We start from the raw sequence: 23,622 nt of genomic DNA on the forward strand, positions 1-23,622 counted from the left end.
ATAATCTCTCTAATCTCTATATAATTTCTCACAACAACAACAAAAAAACTTGCCTCTAATGCTTTGAAACAATTAATGGGACACCATAGTATACCATATTCATGGAATGTACCAGAATCAAAACATGTAATTCTCTCCTCTGTGTTAATATATACTGTTTACTGTAATGCTAATTGAATTGTCTGTTTTGTTGATGGGATACAAGTCCCATTTAAAAGATAGTTCCCCAAAAATGTTAAATTCTCTTATCATTTACTCACCCTCATGCCATCCACTTTCTTTCTTCTGCAGAACACAAACGAAGATTTTTAGAAAAATACAGTATTTCAGCTCTGTAGGTCCATACAATGCAAGTGAATGGTGACAAGAACTCAGAAGGTCTAAAAAGCATATAAAAGCAGCATAAAAGTAATCCATACGACTCCAATCGTTTAATCCATGTCTTCAGAAGTGATATGTTAGGTGTGGGTGAGAAATAGATCAATATTTGGGTCCTTATTTTCCATTATTATGTTACTTTGGGGACCTTTTTTAAGCTTTAAAGTGAGTCACTGACTGTAAACTGTCATTGTATTGAAAGGACATACTGGGATATTCTTAAAAAAAACAAAAAAACATTGTGTTCCACATAAGAAAGAAAGATATACAGATTTGGAATGACATGAGAGTAAGTAAATGATGACAGAATCTTCGGTGAACTATTCCTAATTACAGTACAGTTAGAATTTCCATTTCATCACTGTCCTATAGCCGCATTAAAACTAGACTGATCACTTGCTTGATTTACAGTTTTTCTTGATTGCTAAGACACATTTCATGGAACAATTAACAATTTTCTTGAAACTATAATCACAATATCAAAACTACACATCAGTTTGTACAAACCTCAAACTTCCACATCAAAATCAAAAATTTCTCTCAAAAACATGTTATCTTCTATCAAAATTACTTTAAACATTGGCAACTCTAAAGTAATTTTAAAAAGGTTTATTTGAGAGTAGTCTACATTCAGGGTTGGAGCCATGGTGGGGCACCAGGGGGTAGTGTCCACTCTATCAAAACTTTTTTTTTTTGACAGCCTAAATATTCAACTCAACTGTAAAATACATTAAATAAATAAAGCAAATGAATTATTAAACTATTTGTGGTGTGTAATTGAACGTTTTGGGTGAAATGTGACAGTCAGGTGACTGCTCTCTTCTTAATTACAAAAATGTTGTCTGCCATATAATTCAGTCAGAGCTCAGAGGCTCAAAGGCCAAAAGAAGGAAATGGATTTAAGAAAAGGAATTTAACTAGGATTAGGAATTAACTAAATGATGTAACAAAAAAATTGCAAGCATAAGTGGAAAGATGAGGTCCTCAAGACAAGAGATTAACACCAGCACTTGGCATGTTCAGTTGTTCTAATTGTGTGTACAGCGGTTTACAACCTATTGTTGTGTTTTGTGATGTGAAGCTGTCTTAAACATTATTTAGGTTGATAATTAGATAGAATTTCATGCACTTAAACAAACAAAATCATAACAAAATTCCATCAAATTGAATTCAGTTTTATAAAAAATTTAATTAATTAATGTAAATATGTTGAGGTTTTATTCATTAGATTTTTTTTTTTTTTTTTTTTTTTTTTAATTACTCAATTACATTTCATGGAATTTTGTTATGAAATTGAAAACTGTAAATCTTAAATATAGGCAGTATTTTGGAGTGTGGAGGATCATTTGATTAGACATTTATTAGACAAACATTTTTAGATTACACTTTTTGTTTATTTTGTACAATTTTGGCATATTTTAAAGTGCTGACATGCCACAGTTTCAGACACATGTATACAGGCAAGGGATAAAGAAGCGTCTTCTGGCTGCAGCCTCTGCTTCACAACAGTTTTCAGGAATTGAACATATATCATGCACTCTGCTTTAGGAGGTGTTTAGGTTAATGTGGTTTGCAAGACTCAATCCAGTTTTTTTTTTCTCGGTGGAATGTTATAGTTCTCTCATTAGTAATTTTAGTTAATGTTAATTTTTTAATTTACATTTGACTCATGCTTATTTAAAAAAAAATAATAATAAATAAAAAAAATAAATAAAAAAAAAAAAAATATATATATATATATATATATATATATATATATATATATATATATATATATATATATATTAGGAAAGTGAGTTAATGAGCATAAAAGAAATTGTAACTGTCAAATCTTTTTCATTTGAACAGATTTTATTTATATCGAATGTTTGGTGATGTTTCAGTTGAGCTTATGCATGTGCATTTGTATCAAAGCCATAACTAGCAACGAAGGTATTGGGGGGAAAAAACTTCATTTTCAGCAACGTTACATCTTAAGGTAAAGTGACAAATCCATGCCCCCTTCAACATTTCAAATGTCCCCTCGGACAAATTATCCTTGGGTAAATTATAAAAGTGTTACTAGGTGAAAGAACTGTCAAAAAAAAACAAAAAACAAAAAGACAAAATCAGTTACTCTACAGTAACAAGTGATTTCAAAGTACAGAGAAATACTGTATGCAAAGTATACTGCACACAAAAATCTTACAGTAGTGCTCTGCCTTGTCAACTGCTCATCAGTATCAGTACAGATGTCAAGAACATGTCATACAGTACATTACATAGCCTGTAAAATACATAGCCTCTAACCTGCATGTGTAGAAGCCTGTCTGTATGTTACTGTGGTGATGGGGCGTGGCCAAGCGATGTCTGTGGAGAGCGAAGCCGAGAGAGTGAGTGCGGTAAGGTTTGACACCTGTGGGGAATCACCTCTAACAGCTGTTTTGTGTTTGCAGTGAGAACGCAGAGGGATTTAAAAGGGCAATCCAGACAGCCGGAAGAGAGAGAGAGAGAGAGAGACTCACACAGCAGGAACCGTATGTGCCTTGCACGTTGCTGAAAAGCAAAAATTGTGTCTTAATAAATTTACGTTGGATTGTTTGCCCGGCTCTCACTTCCTCTTTCATAAAAGAGTTACGAACCTGTCAAAGTTTTGCTGAAACCGAGAATCGAAGGTGGAAGAAACATCATCATGGTGTCCTCTCCGCTGGACGAAGTAGTCAAGAGCCTCGTCGGCATCCACCAAGCCCAACATCAGGCTCAACATCACCGGCAGGTGCTACGGAGCTTCATACACCATGGGCGGTCTTCAGCCACAACCCCGGACCCACTCATGACCGTGCCGCACATCACATTGTCCAAGATGGGACCTCAGGACGACCCGGAGGCTTTCATCGTTCTCTTTGAGCAAGTGGCCAAAGCATGAAAATGGCTGAGCACCCAGTGGGCGGTCTGCCTACTGCTGCTGTTGAATGGGGAAGCCCAACTCATGGCCCATCAACTGCCAGCCAACAATCTCCTGGTGTACGAGTATCTGAAAAGAACTATGTTGCAGCAGGTCAGCGCAGCCCGGGGTAGCCCGGAGCAGCATCGGCAGCGCTTCTGGTTACTGACATTGCGGGAGCATGACCGTCCGTTTGCCTTCTCCCGACAGCTCCGTGACGCCTGCCGAAGGTGGATGCTGGCTGAAGATTGCAACGCCGAGGAGCTGCTCAATCTGGTGGTACTGGAGCAGTTCATCGCCTGGCTACCGGAAGGGACAGCAGAATGGGTTCAGTGCCACTGACCGTCGTCAATGGATGATGCGGTCCAGCTGGCTGAGGACCTTATGATGCCATATCGGGGGCCGGTGTGCCCTCTTCTCTATCTCTCTCTCGTCCTTCCCCCTCCCCTCCCCCTCATCCCGTTCCTGTTCCCCAGAAATGGGGAATTCCTTTACCAAAACCCATTCCCCAGTCCTGTGGGCCGTTCATCCCGCTGGCTTTCCCTAACCCTCTCTGTTCTCCATCACAGGCTGGTAAATCCACTGCCGTGGGTGTGGGCATGAAGTCTGGTCCAGTCTGCTGAAGCTACGGGAACCTGGGCATTTCCAGGACCAATGCCCCGCGATGGAGGTGGAAACATTGGTCTGGGTCCCCCACACACCACAGGCCACTCTTGATTGAGCAGGAGTGTACTGGATACCTGTGAGTATAAAGGGGGGTACATATCAAGCTTTGGTGGATTCAGGTTGTAATCAAACCTCCATTCACCAAAGCTTTATTCAATCCGAGGCTTTTGATACAAGCTGGCGGGTGAAGGTAAGGTGTGTGCACGGGATATTCATGATTACCTGTTAGTGATGGTAAGCATCACTAGACAAAAGCATAGTGTCGAGGTTGTGGTTAGACTTTGCCTCACCCATCCACTAATCTTGGGTACGAATTGGCCGCCATTTACCACTTTATTGAGGGAAATTTGTGTGGATGGGTCCTGTAACAAAGTGTCTCGGTGTGTGGTTTGCGAATGACTGGCTGGGGCGGCGGAGCCAGGGCCAACTACGTCAGCTCTGTGTCAGGATGACGCAAGGAAGGTGCAAGTCTCGGCTTCCCCAGCTCTTAGAGGATTCCCTGCAGGGTATTACCCTCTGGAGCAGACATGAGACGAGACCCTTAGGCACACCTTTGGTCAAGTGAAAGTGATTGATGGCCAAAGCCTCCGGCCAGACATTGCACTCACATATCCGTATTTTTAAATTATCAAGGATCGGTTGTATTGAGTGAAGCAGGACTCTCAGACAAAGGAAGATACAACCCAATTATTAGTATCGAAGAGCCATCAGGAAATGTTATTCCAGATGGCTCATTATAATCCAATGGCGAGTCACTTAGGGCAGGAAAAAACACCGAACCGTCTAATGGCTCGGGATGTTCACAGATGGTGTGTGGCATTCCGTGAATGTCAGCTGGTGATCCGCCGGTTACCCCAAGAGCGCCATTGCACCCGTTTCCATTGATCAAGGTCCCCTTCAAAAGAATTGGTATGGACCTTGTCGTGCCATTAGAGCGGACGGCATGCAGGCATCGCTTTATGTTGGTTCTGGTGGACTATGCAACGTGATATCCAGAAGCAGCACCTCTGCGCATCATCTCAGCATGTAGTGTTGCGGAGGCACTCTTCAGAATAATCTCCCGAGTCAGGATTCCAAAAGAAATCCTCACTGATCAAGGCACAACGTTTATGCCACGCACACTACGCGAATTGTATGAATTATTGGGGATTAAATTTATTCGGACCAGCGTTTATCACCCCCAAATGGATGGCTTGGTCAAATGATTTAAGCAGACACTAAAAAAGACACTCAAAACTGGGATAAGTGGCTCGAGCCTCTATTATTTGCAGTTCAAGCCTCCACAGTGTTCTCCCCATTTGAATTATTGTGCACGCTGTGTGGTCGACACCTGTACAGTAATTCAAATGGGGAGTACCCCGTGGACGTCCTATGGGAAAATTGGGAGGAGGGACCTTCAAACAGCAAAAACTAAATTCAATACGTTCTTGACCTGAGAGCAAAACTCCTAAACGTCAAAGAACGTCAAAGCTGGCTGTATAATAGGGGTACACGGCTACGGGAATTTGCACCGGGAGATAAAGTTCTTGTATTACTCCCCACATCGTACTCTAAATTATTCGGCATGTGGCAAGGGCCTTTTGAGGTCACGCGGCAAGTTGGGGAAATCGATTATGAGGTTAAACTAATGAAGAGGTGGAGCACGTCAGATTTATTACCTCAATCTCCTAAAACCATGGAGAGACACGGTGGTGACTTTGGCGAGGGTGGTTCCGGAGAGGGAGGAGCTCAGACTGGAGGTCAACTTAAAAGCCACCGATTGAGTTACTTGCGGAGACCACCACTCACCGTCACAAGTCACAGATATTGCCAGGTTGCAAGGAGAATTCTCTGATGTGTCGCCTCTTCCCGGTCATACAAATCTCATAGAGCACCATATCGAAGTAGTGGTACACAGTCGTCCCTACCGATTACCCGAACACAAAAAAAGAAGTGGTTCGTGAAGAATTAAAGGCCATGCTGGATATGGGGTGATAGAAGAATCCCACAGTAACTGGGCCAGCCCAGTGGTGTTGGTTCCGAAGAATGACAGCTCTGTCCGGTTCTGTGTGGATTATAGAAAAGTCAATGCGGTGTCTAATTTTGATGCATACCCGATGCCTCGTATTGATGAACTGCTTGATCGGTTATTTGAATATCGCTTTTATTCGAAGCTGGATTTGACAAAGGGATATTGGCAGATCCCCTTAACTCCCATGTCCCGTGAAAAAACAGCATTTTCCACACCGTTTTGGCTACACTAATTTGTCATTCTTCCTTTCAGTTTGTTTGGGACCCCAGCTACGTTTCAGGGGCTCATGGACAGAATCCTCAGATCGCACGCCGCTTACACCGCTGCCTACCTAGATGACATCATTATTTACAGTAATGATTGGCAGCGGCACCTGTAGCATCTGAGGGCTGTCCTGAAGTCATTGAGATGAGCGGGACTCATGGCAAATCCTAAGAAATATGCAATTGGATGGGTGGACATATGGTATCTGGGCTTCCACTTAGGTCATGGACAGGCGCGGCCCCAAATTGATAAGACCGCAGCGACTGCAGCCTAAGTATTGCACAATTGAGAAGGAGTGTTTGGCCATCAAGTGGGTGGTCCTCACCCTTCGGTACTATCTGTTGGGACGTGCTTTAACCCTCTGTTTGGACCACGCCCCACTCCAGTGGTGACATCGAATGAAGGATGCCAGCGCGGATCACCCGTTGATATGTAGCTCTCCAGACTTTTAAGTTTGAGGTGGTCCACAGGCTGGGGGTACAGATGGTTGTTGCAGACTTCCTCTCCAGGAATGGGGGGAGTGAGTAAGTGACAGGCCAGACAGCTCCCCGGCCAGAGTCGGGCGATGGGGGTATGTGGTGATGGGGGTGTGGCCGAGCGATGTCTGTGGAGAGCGAAGCCGAGAGAGTGAGTGCAGTAAGGTTTACACTTGTGGGGAATCACCTGTAACAGCTGTTCTGTGTTTGCAGTGAGAATGCAGAGGGATTTAAAAGGGCAATCCAGACCACCAGAGGGGAGAGAGAGACGTATTGCTACAGTGTACCATGCAAAAGAACATACACTAGGCAAACAGAATAGAGATATGTCCTAAGACTACTGTTCCTCTGCCCCTTCCTCTAACTCTTTCATTATTTCTCAGCCTTTCAGCTCTTCAAATATTGTTTGGATCCATTTTTCCAAAGCAAATAATTACCTGTTGCCCTAATACTGTAATTTATCCTAAGATTCTGATTGGTGTGTAAAAACTTTTGCTACTTAGTGTTTTCACAGAAATGTGTGTTAACTGAGTTCAGGCTTGGACGCCTTTTGAGTGGTTGTGCTCTATGAATGAGAACATGGTTAAACGTGTGCACAATGAGGACATTCGTGTGTAGAGTTTTTCAGAAAATGTCAAACTAATTGGAACGTGTGAAAACTGGTGAATTATGTTTATAGCTTTGAGAAATGTGTCTGTTTCGAGAGTTGAAGGAATGGTTAGAGGAATTGGGCCAATAGAATCAGTTATAGTCAGTTATAGCAATCAAGAAAAACGGTAAATATGCAAATGAACTGGAAGATTTCAGTGTGTAAACGGAAATAGCTATATCCCATACAATTACTACAGCAAATCTTACAGGGAAGATTTTATAATCGTCTAACAATAAGATACTTTCTTGCATTCATATTTTTGTAATTTGCTTCTAATATGTAAGAATGAATAATCCTGATAATCTCATATTTTTGCAGTCTGTGCATTTACTGTATATCTACTACTTTTGACATTCTGCATTTTACACACGAAAAATGCAATTCTTAGTATCTCAGTTGTTTTTTGTTTTGTTTTGTTGGTTTTGTTTGTTAATGTTTTGAGGAGCATTGAGTTCACTTTTGTTGAAATGATGTAAGTGGTATTGAATTCACTTTAGTTGAAATGTTTTGGTATAAGGGTGTTGGTGGTTAAGCGTGTTATAAGAGTGAGAGAGAGTCTGGCTGTTTGTGGAGGAATCCACTGAGTGTACTTACAGTACCAAGAAAATAGGCATATAGTTGCATCACTTAGAAGAGGAATGGTTTCAGATGATTTCACATTTAATATATATCTATAGTATCTGCTGTGAGAATAGAGCACACTGATAAAGCAAGTCTTTATTTATGAAACTTCACATTGAAACAACACTTTGTGGTTGTCTGCCAGTGTGTGTATGTGTGTGTCTCCTGCTTTGGACTATGCTTTACCAGTTGCCAACATGATGAGATTTTTTATTATGTGTGTGTGTGTGTGTGTGTGTGTGTGTGTGTGTAGAGAGAGAGAGAGAGAGAGAGAGAGAGAGAGAATAGTTTTCTACTATCTGAGTTTGACTTGAGTTTGCAAACAGTAGTCATATGTTCCATGAGACAAGGTGACATCTTTCAGAAATATGCTCTGCTAACTATGTAACTTGACACATATGTACATACAGTTTTTTATATATAGTGCAATGAAATACAAAAAAAAATGGTCTGAGCAGTTAGTTTCTATTTTAAACCATTGGTTTTGTGCTGTGTATGAAAGCTGGTTATGTTTTGCAAAAAACTTCTGCAAACATTAATGTCTCTGTTTATTTCCTGTTCTCCCCCCACATATTCTGCAGGTGTTCATCAACAGGAAGTCTGTTGTCAGATCTTCTGTCTTCAAAGTTGACAGTTATGACACTCAATCTGTTCATTTTTTAGTTAAGCTTTACTCAAGGTGTGTAGTTTTTTCAGGTTTTTATTGTTTCATTCAGAATTTCCCAACTAAAAAAAAAAAAAAAAAAAAAAGATCTACGGAATCCCTTGACACAGGGGTTTTCAAACTTTTTGATGCCAAGAGCATGATGATGATATTGTTTCACTTCCTAAAATGTAAAGACATCTTTACATATTTTAATGTATGAAGACCCTTTTTATTTTGTTTAAGAAAAATAACAAGCATGATATTGTAGGCAAAAGTTTGGTTGTGAAATTAAATAATTTACATGGTCATTATACTAAAGCCTAAAGCTAAAATTATTATCTGGAAAATATGTACATTGTATTAAGTTGATTGTGCATCTTTTTTCTACCCACTATTCAAATCTTTTTATAGGGGAGACAGGGGCTTTCACTAGTAATAATATTTAGATTCAAAAGACCAATTATGCAAATGTATGTTTTGTATGTTGGTTTCAAACACCTAGTTCAAAAACTTTTTAAATGAGAATAGATTTTGTGAACAATAATCTCTAAAGTAAATTTTCACATTCAGGCAAGGGTCGATTATATTATAAACGTGGATTTTTACAGAAAGGTTCAAATGTGTTTTTAGGACAAAGGTATTTTTCATGAAAGTCAGGTCAGGGCGTGTTGTCACATCATAAATATACACAATTTTATCAATTCCAATTTTTGTTGGCCAAAACAATGTTTTGATATTTTTGTCCATTACCTGTTCCATTTGTGTAGCTTCAGTAATCATTTTGTGCCCAATAATTGATTTACTTTAAGTTTTCACATGAAATAATATCACATGACAACCTACTCCCTATATAGTGACAACATAGCCCGCTAATGGAGCAAGTTGTCACAAAAGTCAGTGTGTTATCAGTGAACAGTATCTTAATTCCTGGGCACCAACTGTAAAGGACTTTAAAGGGATAGTTCACCCAAAAATTAAAATTCTCTCATCCTTTACTCTCCCTCATGCCATCCCAGATGTGTGACTTTTTTCTGCTGAACAAAAACGAAGATTTTTAGAAGAATATCTCAGCTCTGTAGGTCCATACAATGCAAGTGAATGGTGACCAGACCTTTGTAGCTCCAAAAATCACAAAGGAAAAATAGAAGAAATTCGTAAGTTAAATCCATATCTTCATAAGCAATACAATAGGTGTGGGTGAGAAACAGATCAATATTTAAGTCCTTTTTTTTTACTCTAAATCTCCACTTTCACTTTTAGATGTGAAAGTGAAACTAAACAGGCACCATATGTGACTTTCCGAGATTTAGAGTGAAAAAAGGGCTTAAATTTTGATCTTTTTCTCACCCACTCGTCTTGACAAAGGTTTTTGTGGTTTTAACTTTTAAGATGTTGAAAGTTGACATTTGCTTGTTTTGAATGCCAAGCGCTGCACCCTTTATCTGCTTTCAGACTGGCTGTTGCACAGTTAAACAATTGCACCTGTAGTTGAATGGTCTACCTGTAAAAATATCTAAAAATCCTTGAAACAAGATCAATTTGATTTATCTTGTTTTAGAAACAACACTGCATGAGGTATTTAGGTTTTTCAGAGAATGTATTTTTAACATGTGTATTTTGTCTCACTGGCAGAGTTTTTAATAGTCAAAACAAGTGAAAAAAATCTACCAGTGCTGAAGTAATCCAAGTATATAGAATACGTTACTGACCTTGAGTAATCTAATGGAATATGTTACAAATTAAATTTCACAGCATGTATTCTGTAGTAGTGGAATACATTTCAAAAGTAAGCCTCCCAACCCTGCATGTGTATATACGATACAACGGTGCTACATACATACCTTAAGGACAATTTGCTTTTTTTCTGGTCACAAAGTATATCAAGATATTTTTATTGAATATTGATGATGGGGGATTTATAGTGATATTGTGCACATAAAGGGGCAATAGTTCTATTGCAAAATTTGCCAACTATTGCAAGTAATTTTGAGACAGCAAGATGCTTTTTTGAGTAACAAATTAAGATGACCACTTCAGGGAAGAGTGCACCATTTTTACCCCAAATACTATAATTTATTGGACAGTTATTGAAAAACTTTTGATTTACAAAACTGAAAATGAAAAAGATATTCTATCTCAAAATAAATGCGACAACTTCAGGGATTTTCATAAGCTCGATTAAGTTGCAACATTTTAAAAATTATCATTTTAAAATATTAGATCAAATTGCCTAAACATCAAACTTTAGACATTGTATGCCATGAGCTCATGGATCAGAAAATTTTCACTATTATTAAATGCAACAATCATTAAATCTGGCACATTTTAAGATACCAGAGAGGTGCTTTTTTCCCCCCCTCCCCTTTCTCCCCAGTTTGGAATTACCAATTCCAAATGCGCTCCTCCCAAGTCCTCGTGGTGGCATAGTGACTCGCCTCAATCCGGGTGGCGGAGAAAGAATCTCAGTTGCCTCCGCATCTGAGACCGTCAATCCACACATCCTATCACGTGGCTTGTTGAGTGCGTTACCACAGAGACGTAGCGCGTGGAGGCCCACGATATTCTGAACTGTGGTAGTCAGCGTCAATACTCGCTGAGCTACCCAGGCCCCCAGAGAGGTGCTTTTTATTGGATAAAATTCAGTGTCCAATTTATTTCTTGCAGGACAGCTTTCATAACTTTCAGAAGTGTTTTATAAACCATGCTTTAAAATGTTGTGAATGTGTGCGCTCATGTTCTCTCCATAAGTTCACAGGTATTGTAGGACAATCATATGTTTCAGTAGTTCGTATGTTAATGTAACCTTGTGTTGAAGCAGTAAACGTATTTGGCTTGCTGTCCGTATACTGAAGGGCTCGGAGCTCGAGAGTCAACTCGAGTCCTGATTACCCCCAGAAAAGGCATTAAGATGAAAGAACAGTACCATGACTATGGCAGGAAGCATTTAGGACAGCAAGCCAGTAACAATTCTATTTGGTAAATTGGCTTGGCAGTTGCTTCTGAATTGTTCTCCCCCCCCAAAAAATATGTATAGAGGGAGTGCTTTAAGCATTTGCTTGAAGGTGCATTCTTGTACGATGGCTGGTCGAGAGGGCTACACTGCGATTCGAACAAGAAACCACCACTCATCATAGAAGTGGGTGGGCTCACGGTATATGAACAGGTTGGGTGAAAATGAGAGTTGGCTCATGCTGCATTCAAAAGGGAGGGCTCACACTGCGATTTGAACGGGAGACTGCTCTATTGAGAGAGAGTGCAAGCTCACAGCATTCAAACGGGTAAGCTCAGCAAGCAATCAAATGGGAAAGGTCAGAATGAGAGTTGGCTCACGCTGTGTTCGAAAGGGAGGGCTCACACTGCAATTCGAATGGGAGACTGCTCTATAGAGAGAGTGCTCGATGCATTCGAACGGCTAAGCCCAGCAAGCAATCGAATGGGGAGAACGAGAGGAACGGGGCTTGTTTGCAGAGGTAGCCTCACTTAATAGACTACCCATAGATAGGGAAATATGGTGCTTTGAGAAGAGGAGATGGTGACCACTATCTCCTGTAATACTAGCTGCAGCTGCTGAGAAGCGAAGTCTAAAAGGCTTTGGCGGAAGCATGGTAAAACGCTGCTGCGGCAGTAGAGTAAAGTGGGCCTCCTGTGGGAGCAGAGTTAAGGCAGTGCTGTGGCAGTGGAGTAGAGGTGATGGAATAGTTAAAAAAAGAAAAAAAAGAAAAGAAAAGAAAGGGGGGGGGGGTTGTGTGCTTCTGCGGGAGCAGGAGTTTAAACCACTGCTGTGGCAGTGGATCGAGTATTTGGGGGCATAGTGAAGGAGCTTCTGTGGGAGCGCTGCTGTGTTTCCATTGCTGTTGATGCACTTCTATGAAAGTATGGAACTTAGACATTGAATAGAACAGGAATTTAAGGGCTCTCGCAGAGACCTGCTGGAAGTAATATTGGTGAGACCCTGCGGAAGGCGCAATTTCAGGCTTTGCTGTAGAAAAGACAAAATAATCATATTTAGGTGAAACTTTTGAAAAAAAAATGTGCTAGGGAATACAGTACATCTTCATATTCAATGTGAAAAAATTGCATAAAATGATCTGAGAAATAAGAGCTTTGGCTCTGTACTGCATAAATATATGCATGGACTTGCAATCATCATTGAAGGATTCACTTTAGGCCATTCGTTCCTTAGGAGTATAACGGTCACCTGTAGTACAATATACATCTTGCATAGGAGATGCATTGCATGGCAATAGGTGTGAATTATCTAGGAATGCATTGAGTTGCAGCTCTGCACTGCATACAGAAATGTAGGAGATATGTGCTGGGAAATACAGTACATCTTAATAAACAATGTAAAAAAAAACAGCATAAAATGATCTGAGAAATAAAAGCTTTGGCTCTGTACTGCATGCAGATAGGCATGGACTTGCAATCATTATTGAAGCATACACTTGTAGTCATTCGCTCCTTAGGAGTATGACTGCCCCCTGCTGTACAATATACGTCAATAATGCTGAGAGCAAGCGAGACGCCTTGCGGGATGTTTATGAATGAGTTGGGACACAGCGCATGATCCACCTCTTGGGGAGACGAATTCGGCTCGTGTCTGTTCGGACAGAGGCCGTGTAGAACTGCAGTGTGCTGTGGAATGGTCAGAGCGAGTGCTGCACGGCAGCGAGCTTGCGTTAAAATGTCTGCATTGGTTTGAAAATAATTTGTCATTAGATTATTGGTCGATTGAAGGGAGCTCTGTTTGCATGATGCCCCTGTGTTCAGAATGAAATAAATCACGCTCCGAAGGGCACTCTGGAGGGAGAAACAATCGTAATATTATTGTTAGAAGATGAGGAACCATCGCTGAATAGAGCACGACCCCTAAACAAGCTGTGAGGAGATAATGAGGCATCACATGTGTGGCAGAATCGGATTAAACATGCTGGGGCTGAAATGGTTGTTGGATTGAACAGTTAATCTTCGTTTCTCTCGCTTTCAAAATTTTTTACTCTAATGGCATGCAGCCGGAACGGCGCCCGTTCGCGGAGGCAGCTGGCACTGCTTTTCTGGTGGAAAGTTTAGATAAGAGAACATATGAGCAGTCATAACGAACTGTTTCACATTTTAAAGTGCAAGAGCGGCCAGTTTGCGGCAGCAACTTCACGCTATAAACTGCTTCGTCGAATGGAGCATAGAAAGACAGACAGGGTAAAATAAATAAATAAATTATATATATTTATAACACTTAACGTGGTAGCCGTCAATACTGCTAAAAACAAAGAGCTGCTGTGGCAGTTTCTGTTGAATAACGAGATGGTCTTTGGATGGAAGAGCTGTTCTGGTGGAGCCGAATGCTTTGCAGGGAAGTTGCATCCTATGATCCGTCTGCCTGGGGCTGTTCGTGGGGAAAAGGGCGGGGCCGAATGCCAGAAAGATTCTTATGTCAGAAGAGTTGTCACAGGAAGCAGGTAAGCAGCGGCTTATATACTCCTGCACGTGGGCTGTGATTTGTCAGATTATAATTAACATGCTCTTCCCGAACCTCTGTTAATTAACTCCATTATGCATAAACATTAGAAATGACTCGGACATAAATTTTATTATCATCCCTGCAGATTTATATGCAGACTGTCTAAAGGATCTTTACGGATTGAAAGGAACATCAATACGTCTGAGCTTCAGTCAGAAAAAAACCGTTACATCAGCACTCGCGACGATTCAATAGTCAAAAGTTACTTGCAAATTCAGCAGGCATTTCCCCGGATTATACGAAGATGATAGAATTTAACTTCTCAGATGGGTCTTTGACCTTTAAAAACCTTCAAGAAAATGACAGTGGGAAATATGAGACCCTTGGGGGCCCCTGGGAACTAGAAACTCTGGCTGCATTCACACTTACAGTGGAGCTAAGCTTTCTTTCTTAGTTCACATCAGGTCATAGAGTTTAAAAAAGCAGGTTTAGGGTCTTTTATGTGTTTACATGATAACTGTTGGAGTTTGAATTCACAAACATTCCAAAACAGACTCTGAACATTCCATCAATATAAATCTGTGGGATATTTGTGCTGCGTTCTCGTCGTGTCAGAATTGCTGTAATTACAAGATGGCAACTCTAAGATTCTTCTTGGAGCTGTTCAAATCCTGGGACCTTAGAAGTTATTTATTTGTATGGCAACACTAATAATGCCAAAACAGCTTTGTTGTTTATAATAGTGAGTTATTTCAGGTGCAGTTTTAAACTTGGTGCTAACTGCTACAGATTTTCCACGCAGAACAATAAATCAAACAGTCCATTTCCAGAATAACTTTTAATGTTCTTATTCAATGAGGGTATGCATGTATGTGTGTGTGGTTCTATAGAAAATCATTTCAAGTTACTTGGCAAATGCGAGCTATCTCAGGACTATATAGATTTAGTATTTATAAGCACTGAAGATGAGCTTGCAAAGAAAAATTAAGATAATCAAAACTATGTAAACTTAAGTAATGATTGAAAACAGGTATTAGATGCATAAACAAGAAATTTAGTGTACTTTTAATATGTATGTACACAGTATAAAATACATTGCAAGGACTTGTATGAAATGGGACCATCATCAACAAACTAATGTTCCAGGGTGTGAGTCTCTGATTGGCTGGATGAATAACCTCAGCAAATGAGAGGCTCTGAAACTGCTGATCAAGTGAGGTGTGCATAAGTTCGTGATGGGAGAAAGGTGCCATCCGTTGTTCCTTGCAGGCTACTCAGCCTTACAAGCTCCATAATGTTAGGATTAGGGTGGGGGCGGGGTTAGGGTATCTGCTGCCTGCCAGGAACAAACCATGGCCCCTTTGCAAAGAAGGATATAGCGGCAGGCATTGCTCCAAAAAGGGGTGGGAGCTCCAAACTGCCATTAAAGATATAAGAAGCCCCTTACCTAACCTTTTCCCTAACCTAAAAGGGATAGTTCACCCAAGAATGAAATTTCTCTCATGATTTACTCATTCTCAGGCCATCCCAGATGTATATGACTTTCTTTCTTCAGCAGAACACAAATTAAGATATTTAGAAGAATATTTCAGCTCTGTAGGTCCTCATAATGCAAGTGAATGGGTGCCAAAATTTTGAAACTCCAAAATCCACATAAAGGGAGCATAAAAGTAATATATATGACTCCAGTGGTTAAATCCATGTGTTCAGACATGATATGAGAGGTGTGGGTGAGAAACAGATCAATATTTAAAGCTACGCCATGTAACTTTTGGCCCTCTAGCGGTTTAAGCATAGAACTGCAAGTTACTTGCGGAGGGACATTGTTACAAATAAATAATGTTACAAAAGTTAGGCAACGATGACCAGGGTTGGGAAGGTTACTTTTAAAAAGTATTCTACTACAGATTACAGAATACATGTTGTAAAATGTAATTTGTAATGTATTCTGTTTCATTACTCAAGGTCAGTAACATAATCTAAATACTTTGGATTACTTCTTCAGTACTGGCAAATTTGTTCACTTGTTTCGACTATAAACAAGTAAATAAAGTAAGAAAATACACTTATATAAATTGAAAAAAAAAAGCCTAAATATCTTATGCAGTTTTGCTGTTTAAATAAATAAATAAACCTAAATGTTCACATTACAATTTACACAAGGTTAACTACTTTTGCTGCTCCAGCTTTAAAACCCCACAGAGTGTACACATCGACATCCTTTTCTGATCGTATTTGGATTGTGTACATAGAATGAGGCAGAACGTATATTATTTGTATCTTTCTATACGATGTTAAAGGCTACATTGATTAACATTTTTGTAAAAATACCCTAACTGCAATAAAAATATTGACAAGGCATATAATCATGTATTTACTGGATTTATGTTTTATCTGTTCTGTTCACGAAGTAGCCTCTCTATTGAGCTCCCGGGGAAAATTCCTCGATGTCATACCCGCATTTTCACTCACAACAGCATGAATATGTATGAATGTAACACATCATAAGAAAGTGTTTCACTGCTGTTCAAACGCTCCTTGGATTGGATAAATCAATTACCAATGATTTAAATTGTAACTGTAGTGGAATACAGTTACTTATATTTTGTATTTTAAATACGTAATCCCGTTACATGTATTCCGTTACTCCCCAACCCTGACGATGACATAAGACCTAAAAATTGATAGTCATATCAGATAAAGTCAAACGGTGGAAACTATAACTTAGCTAGCAGGCAAATTGACTAACTGGTTTAAAGATTGGCGTTGTTACCAGCATAAAGTTTCTTTCCATTGTGCTTCCTCGAAAGTGAAATCAAGCTCTTCAGTACCACAATCCATAATAAAACACCCCATTAAAGTGGCTAACGCTATCTCATGAACTACAGCACTAAAAGAGCTTCCTGGCTAACTATCAGTCCAATAAAATATCTTACCTGTCAAGCAAAAAAAAAGCCATCTCTGGGATGGTTTTAAATTCTTTCAGATTTTGGAGTTGTCTCCACCACTGAAAAATCCAAGCCGATGTTATTTTGTGTTTTATTACAGGCTCTGTCTCTTTCCCTTTTTGCTTGCAGACTGTTCTCGTTTCGGTATCTTTATTTTGAAAACGGGCAATTCCCCAGAGGTTTACTTTTTTGAATGATCCATGGTCAGTGTTGCTCATTTGTTGTGGCTACAAGCTTTCAGCTTAAAACTACTACCACCTATCATACATATCTGGGATGGTATGAGGGTGAGTAAATGAGAGAATTTTCATTTTTGGGTAAACTAACCCTTTAACCGTAAGTGGAAGTGACGCCACCTTTTGGAGTTGGCGCAACCCCCTTTTGGAGTAACAACGCCCCTTCTGTTGTAACTTCACCCTCTTTCGGAGATGCTGCCTCCATTTGAAGGTCTCCCGCCTGCAGCTATGCCTACTTGCATTTACTTATCAGGCCACTGGTGGAAATGTCCAGTAGATGGCACTAGATGCATAAGTGCATTGTTTTGTATGTAATGAACTTAATGAACAGTAATGAACATTAATTTATTACCTCTATTTGTTGTTACGAAATGTGCTCCAGGTTACAATAAAATAATGAAATTGCATGTCAAACAGAAATATGAGTTTACTGCTTCTTAACTGTTGAGGCTTTGAGCTTTCATAGAATTCTAAGTTTACAACTCATTACGAGTTCTACACAGACATGAACACTTTGTCCGAATGTCATAATTACAGTAATTCCACATGAAGTGAATGCACCATTAATCATTTTTGGAAGAAACAAAAACACAACAACCCAAGTTTGTACAAAAACAGTATGTTGGCCTTGTCATACAGTAAATACTTCCAATGAACTTTTAAGTATCTCAGCATGGATTTTGTTGCTATCTAACCTGGCTCTGTTTGTACATCAGGTGCTGTATCTGAGCCCTTAATCGAATTTAATCAGAACGACAGTAACTGCTCGGCTGATGGCAGTTGGGCCGCTTATGACTGTGACCACAGTGTATGTACACGGACACACGGATCTCTTGCCTCCATTAACATCACTGTTATTGCATTGGGCAGTAGACAAGTTCAAGGTCAGGCCAACAACCATGTGAGCAGGAATCATTCTGGAATCAATCATTCACACTGAACATTGTGTAAGCATACATTTCACAAAGCTTCGAAACTTCATCAGATGATAACAACTGTGATTGTGCTCTAAATCAGCTTTCTCATGGGCTTTTTACACTTGAAATAGTCAAAACAGGGGTATGTATTTCATGTTTCACATTTATCATACTGTGGACTAGTAAATAATCCTGGGTTGTCAGGTTTTGGGATTTCACACTGTGCATATGTAGGGTTATTAAAGAGATAGTTCACCCAAAAATGAAAATTCTCTCATCATTATTCACCCTTATGCCATCCCATATGTGTACTGAATCTGCTGAACACAAATGAAGATTTTTAGAAGATATCTTTTGGTCCATACAATGCAAGTGAATGGGTGCCAAAATGTTGACACTCCAAAAAGCCATCATAAAAGTAATCCATAAGACTCCATTGGTTAAATCAATATCTTCAGAAGCTATATTATAGGTGTGGGTGAGAAACAGATCACTTTCATATTCTTCTTCTTGTGTTTTTGGTGATTTACATTCTTTATGAATATTGCCCCTACTAGGCAGGGAGAAGAATTTCAAATAAAAAAAAGTACTTAAATATTGATCTGTTTCTCATCCACACCTATCATATAAATTCTGAAAATATGGATTAAAACACTGGAGTTGTATGGATTACTTATGATGGCTTTATGTGCTTTTTGGAGTGTCAAAATTTTGGTACCCATTCACTTGCATTGTATGGACTTCTAAAAATCATAATTTGTGTTCTGCAGAAGAAAGAAGATCATACACATCTGGGATGGCATGAGGGTGAGTAAATGATGAGAGAATTTTCATTTTTGGGTGAACTATCCCTTTAAGGGTTATAGTGCTGCAAAAGGCATGCAGGCTTCATATGGGTTCAATTTAAGTACTACCTTTATTCAAAACTACAAGTGTGAAACTTAAAAGTGGCCTTAACCATGATTCAGCATTGTTATTGTTTCTTATACATTACCTTTTGATCCAAAACTTTGTTTTTATTGCATTCGTAATACCGTCTTCTGTCTTTAGGCCTGGAAAAACAGGAAACTTGTCTTTTTGGATTGTTTTTACCATTTGTGTTGGTGTTGTGCTGGGTTTCCTTTTGGGTTTGGTTATAGTGCTTGTCAAAAAAAGAAACCCTTCAAAGATTCATCCACAGGTAATTGTCAAAATTTCTCTGTTTCTCTAAAAAAATAAATAATTGTGCTTTATACTAAATTATTTCACTTTGGATCAGTCTAGTGTTGCCGTGATTGACGAGACAATGAGTGTACAGGGTCCTGAAACTGTGTACAGCACAGAGCACAAGGCAAACACATACCAGACTCATGCAGCAAACAACACTGACAGAAACATGGAAGGAACCATTTACGACACCCCATCAAGAAAAGTATGATGCATCTAAGATTAGAAATGGAGGAAATATGATAATTTGCTAAATCATAACCTAGAAACATTGCAAGATGAAGGCCTTTTTTAAAAATTTTTTTTTTTTTTTTTTTTTTTTTTTTTTATATACCAGATACAGTATGACTAGTTTTGATGCAAATAAATCTCATATAACTTGTTTGTTGGTTTGTGACTTTCCTAACCTAAGGTTCATCAAGCCGTCAGTCTGGAGGTAATGATAGAAAATCAGGAGCAACAGCGCCCTCGAGAGGACAACATGGTTAAAGTAAGAGCTACCTTACACCAGGCAGCAGAACCCGATTCGGAACAAATCAACACAATTTACTGCAAACTGGGAGAGATATGACTCTAATTAGATTACGCCTTCTCATAGTATAATTGTTAAATAGCCTATTAAAAAAAACTCCAATCTTGTATTCTATGCACATTTAAGCTGTTTATGTGGCTAAGAGGGTGGCTCCCCCTGGTTAAAATCATCTTATTACAGAAAAGACTATTTTTGTCAGAATTGTATAATTATTACAGGCTCATGTCAAGCAGTCACACTGCAGATGAGAGGTATTTCATTGGTCCTATAAATTTTCTCATGTTGGTAAATTAATTCCAAACGAATCTTTTTAGACTGAACTCTTTGATGTGGAATGGAGATGGTATATTTTATGTAATGTGTTATAGTGCTATTATCAAATAAAGACAACTACACAGCTGTTATGTTGTTATTTACCATGCAATTATCATTCCAGTTGAGGTCACAATGAATGCAGAAGGAACATGCTGACACAGTTCAACATTAGAGAATCCGCAGTGAACATATAGAAAAATCTAAAAACAATATGCATATTACAATAATAATAAAAATTAATGCATATCAGCGCTATATTTTTGTCTGCAGGTTACATCTTTAAGACATTTCTACTGTTTTGTTTTTTGTTGAAAATGTTACATATATCGTGGAGAGCTGGGGCTAGTTTTCAGAATGTCACAATGTTTTCCCCCAGTGTTTGTTTGCTCTATACTAGCAGTGGTACTAGTAGTAGTACTAGTAGTATGTTCATTATAAACACTAATTTAAAACTATCTAACTAACTGTCTCAAATTATAATAATTTGTGTGAATTCTATCCTCCAAACAAAAATTACAAAATCATCATATTTTTTTTTTTTTTTTTTTTTTCTATATGTGTTGGGTAAACAAGTGAACACAATAAAAACACACTAGCATACAGGCATGAGTCAACTATAAAAAAAGGCACATTTAAACTGAAATGTTAAACTGTGTTCTCAGGACATAGAGATTTTTTTGTAAATATCAGGTTGGGGCAAGACACAAGTTGTAAAACCTAGTGAAAGTTCTAGGGGAAGCCCAACCTGCAGCTTGCAGATTTCTTCAAGGGAAACACCATTAGACAAAGCCCATGAAGTGGCCATGCCTTTAATGGAGGAGCTATAACTTCTATAGAGCACAACAGTGCCCCGCCAATTTATTCATCATCTGGGTTCCGGAAGTATTTTTCCCATTCATTTTTTGCATAAGCTTTTCATAAAATTCTCCATAAAGGAGTTATTAGCAATGAACCAAACCAACCAGCTCCGAGGCAAATTTGCCATGAACTCTCGTTTTTTGTAAAGGAACACAAAGGTACAAGGCTGTGTATTTACCGTCTTTCACGAGGGTACAAACTACAATTCCATGAAGCATTGCGAATGATGTAATTAAATAAAAAACGATGGGAATATATCAAACTATTGATTTAAGTTTGTTGATTAAGTATAGAAACAATATATTTTACGTTAATTGCAAATGATTCAGATATTTACAATTATACAAGTAGTTTAATGGTAAAGGGAGACCGACTCGATCACGTCACTCACAGTGCGTCATGGTTGCTCCGAGGAAAATTTTGTGGTCTTTTTGGCCGAGGTTCTCTGATTGGTGAAGCGTTCTCTGCTGTACCATGAGTTATGACCTGCGTGAAGTTGGCCCCCCACCCAACGCAAAACGTCGGCAAAATAGTCTCAATCGTTTGTGCTGCTTCGGTTTTTTAGATATATGTATAGGTCATTCTGAGGTCACTCAGCCCCCCATTAGAACGGAAATTTTACCGGCACAAACCAGCACAAACGAAGCACAAACGACTGAGGCTAATTTGGGTGAATTTGGAGCATGTGGGGGGGCTGAGTGAACACAGAATGACCTATAAATACACAAATGAACATTTTTACAGCACAAACGATTGAGACTATTTTGCCGACGTTTTGCGTTGGGTGGGGGGCCAACTTCACGCTCCCTGAGTAATGTAGTTGTTTACCAGGAATTCCGCTATCAAACACGCTATTTAACCCTTACCAGCCGGAGCGTTCAAATTTGGGAACAATTATTCCCATGGTTCCTGTCTCAGTATCTTCGCCGTCCAATCACCGATTTTATTTCTGAAAACTGCCAGATACTCATGACAATATAAGCTAAAGGCACATATGACTGGTTAAGGGGTTACTGGGTGTGAATAATTAATGTATCGTCATCATCCTCCATTTGCCTGAGCGGAGCCAGAGAGGATATCCCGGGAGATTACCTTCAGTGTTGGACTTACTGCTTCAAATTGAAAACTGGGGTGATCTTTCGAGGTATGACAGGTTATTTAACATGTGTTGTCAATATTGTCTATTGAAAGTCAAAACGTTTTACTTACGAAGCATTTATTTGTAGGAGTAACACTAGTTATTTCTGGAAAAAATGACATGACCATTGGCGTTCATCGGACAGGCAGCTCTCCTCTATTTTTAAGCAAATTTCTGTGAAACTTGATAAATAAACATTAGCTAGCAATACTATGTACATTTTTAGCTAAATATCAGTAACTTGTTTGGCCAATTTTGTTGCTTGTGGAAGATAGTCAAACCTTTTTAGTTACGAAGCATTTATTTGCTCTAACTAGTTTCTTTCTGGAAAAACTGACATGACCGTCATCGGCGAGCCTCTTCTTTTTATATAAACGTTTTTTTGGCAGTTTCTGTGAAACTTGCTAAATAAACATTAGCTAGCAATACTATGAACATTTTTAACTAAATATCAAGAACTTTTTTTTTTTTTTTTTTTTTAATGTTGTAGAGATGGATAGAGACTATGGCTCCCTGCTCTGCACCCTCAAGAGGAGGAGGCAGCTGACTGCTGATGAACTTAGATTCATAGCAGAGGAGGACATGGCTCATGAGGGCATGAGCACGCAGGAGGAAGATCTGCTGGGCCAGGAACTACTGCAGAAAGACCCGGACCACGAGGAGATGGAGGATGAGATGGAACCTGATTCCCAGCCAAGACCATCAATTGGGTATAAATGAATGTGTATTTATTGTTTGTTTCTATTTCTCATATGACTGATACTCACAGTAACACTAAAACTGTTACTCTTATTATTTTGGGTATGGCTAGCCATACTCACACAGGTCCCAAGTCAGCTAGAAAGCGTAAACGCTTCCCTGACTCTGTTTCTTATCCCTTGTACTCTGACATCGATTCACAGGCACCAAAACCTCTCCCATTTAAGCCTAGCCGTCCATTCAGTATTGACTTAGGTAGCGTGCGTCAGGCTGTGCGGTCAACCTCCAATATGACGTTGCGAGAAATTGACTTTTTCATGCTGTTTTTTACTCAGGATGTAGTTGCTGAGATATGCAGCTTTACAAACCATCAGGGGTGGGAGCTTGTCCTAAACTGTCCGTCATATTCTAGCTACCAAGGAGCTTGGATGGAGGTGACCCCAGATGAATTTTACAAATTTCTTGGGTTGCTCATTTACATGGGGTTTTCAATTCTCCCTGATTCCCATTGTCATTGGGGAACCAAGTCACTTCAGGGCTCGTGGGCGAGGGGCTTTATGTCACGTGACTGCTACAAGGCTGTTTTATCAGCTCTACATGTCGTAGACCCTACCACAGAGGATAATCAGGATCGCCTTAGGAAGTTGCGTTATCTTATGGACAACCTCAAACAAAAAA

The 23,622-nt window shown here is 39.3% G+C and overlaps 1 long non-coding RNA gene across 1 annotated transcript; it reads left to right on the forward strand.

Moving 5' to 3' along the window:
* Window positions 1–16,197: 16,197 nt before the first annotated feature.
* Window positions 16,198–20,742, forward strand: LOC127449145 (uncharacterized). Its single transcript, XR_007898671.1, has 4 exons — window positions 16,198–18,226; window positions 19,247–19,376; window positions 19,455–19,607; window positions 19,815–20,742. It is a non-coding gene; the product is annotated as an uncharacterized LOC127449145 (long non-coding RNA).
* The last annotated feature ends 2,880 nt before the right edge of the window (window positions 20,743–23,622 follow it).

Source organism: Myxocyprinus asiaticus, chromosome 1 (assembly GCF_019703515.2).
Source record: "Myxocyprinus asiaticus isolate MX2 ecotype Aquarium Trade chromosome 1, UBuf_Myxa_2, whole genome shotgun sequence".
NCBI classification, from domain to species: Eukaryota; Metazoa; Chordata; class Actinopteri; order Cypriniformes; family Catostomidae; genus Myxocyprinus; species Myxocyprinus asiaticus.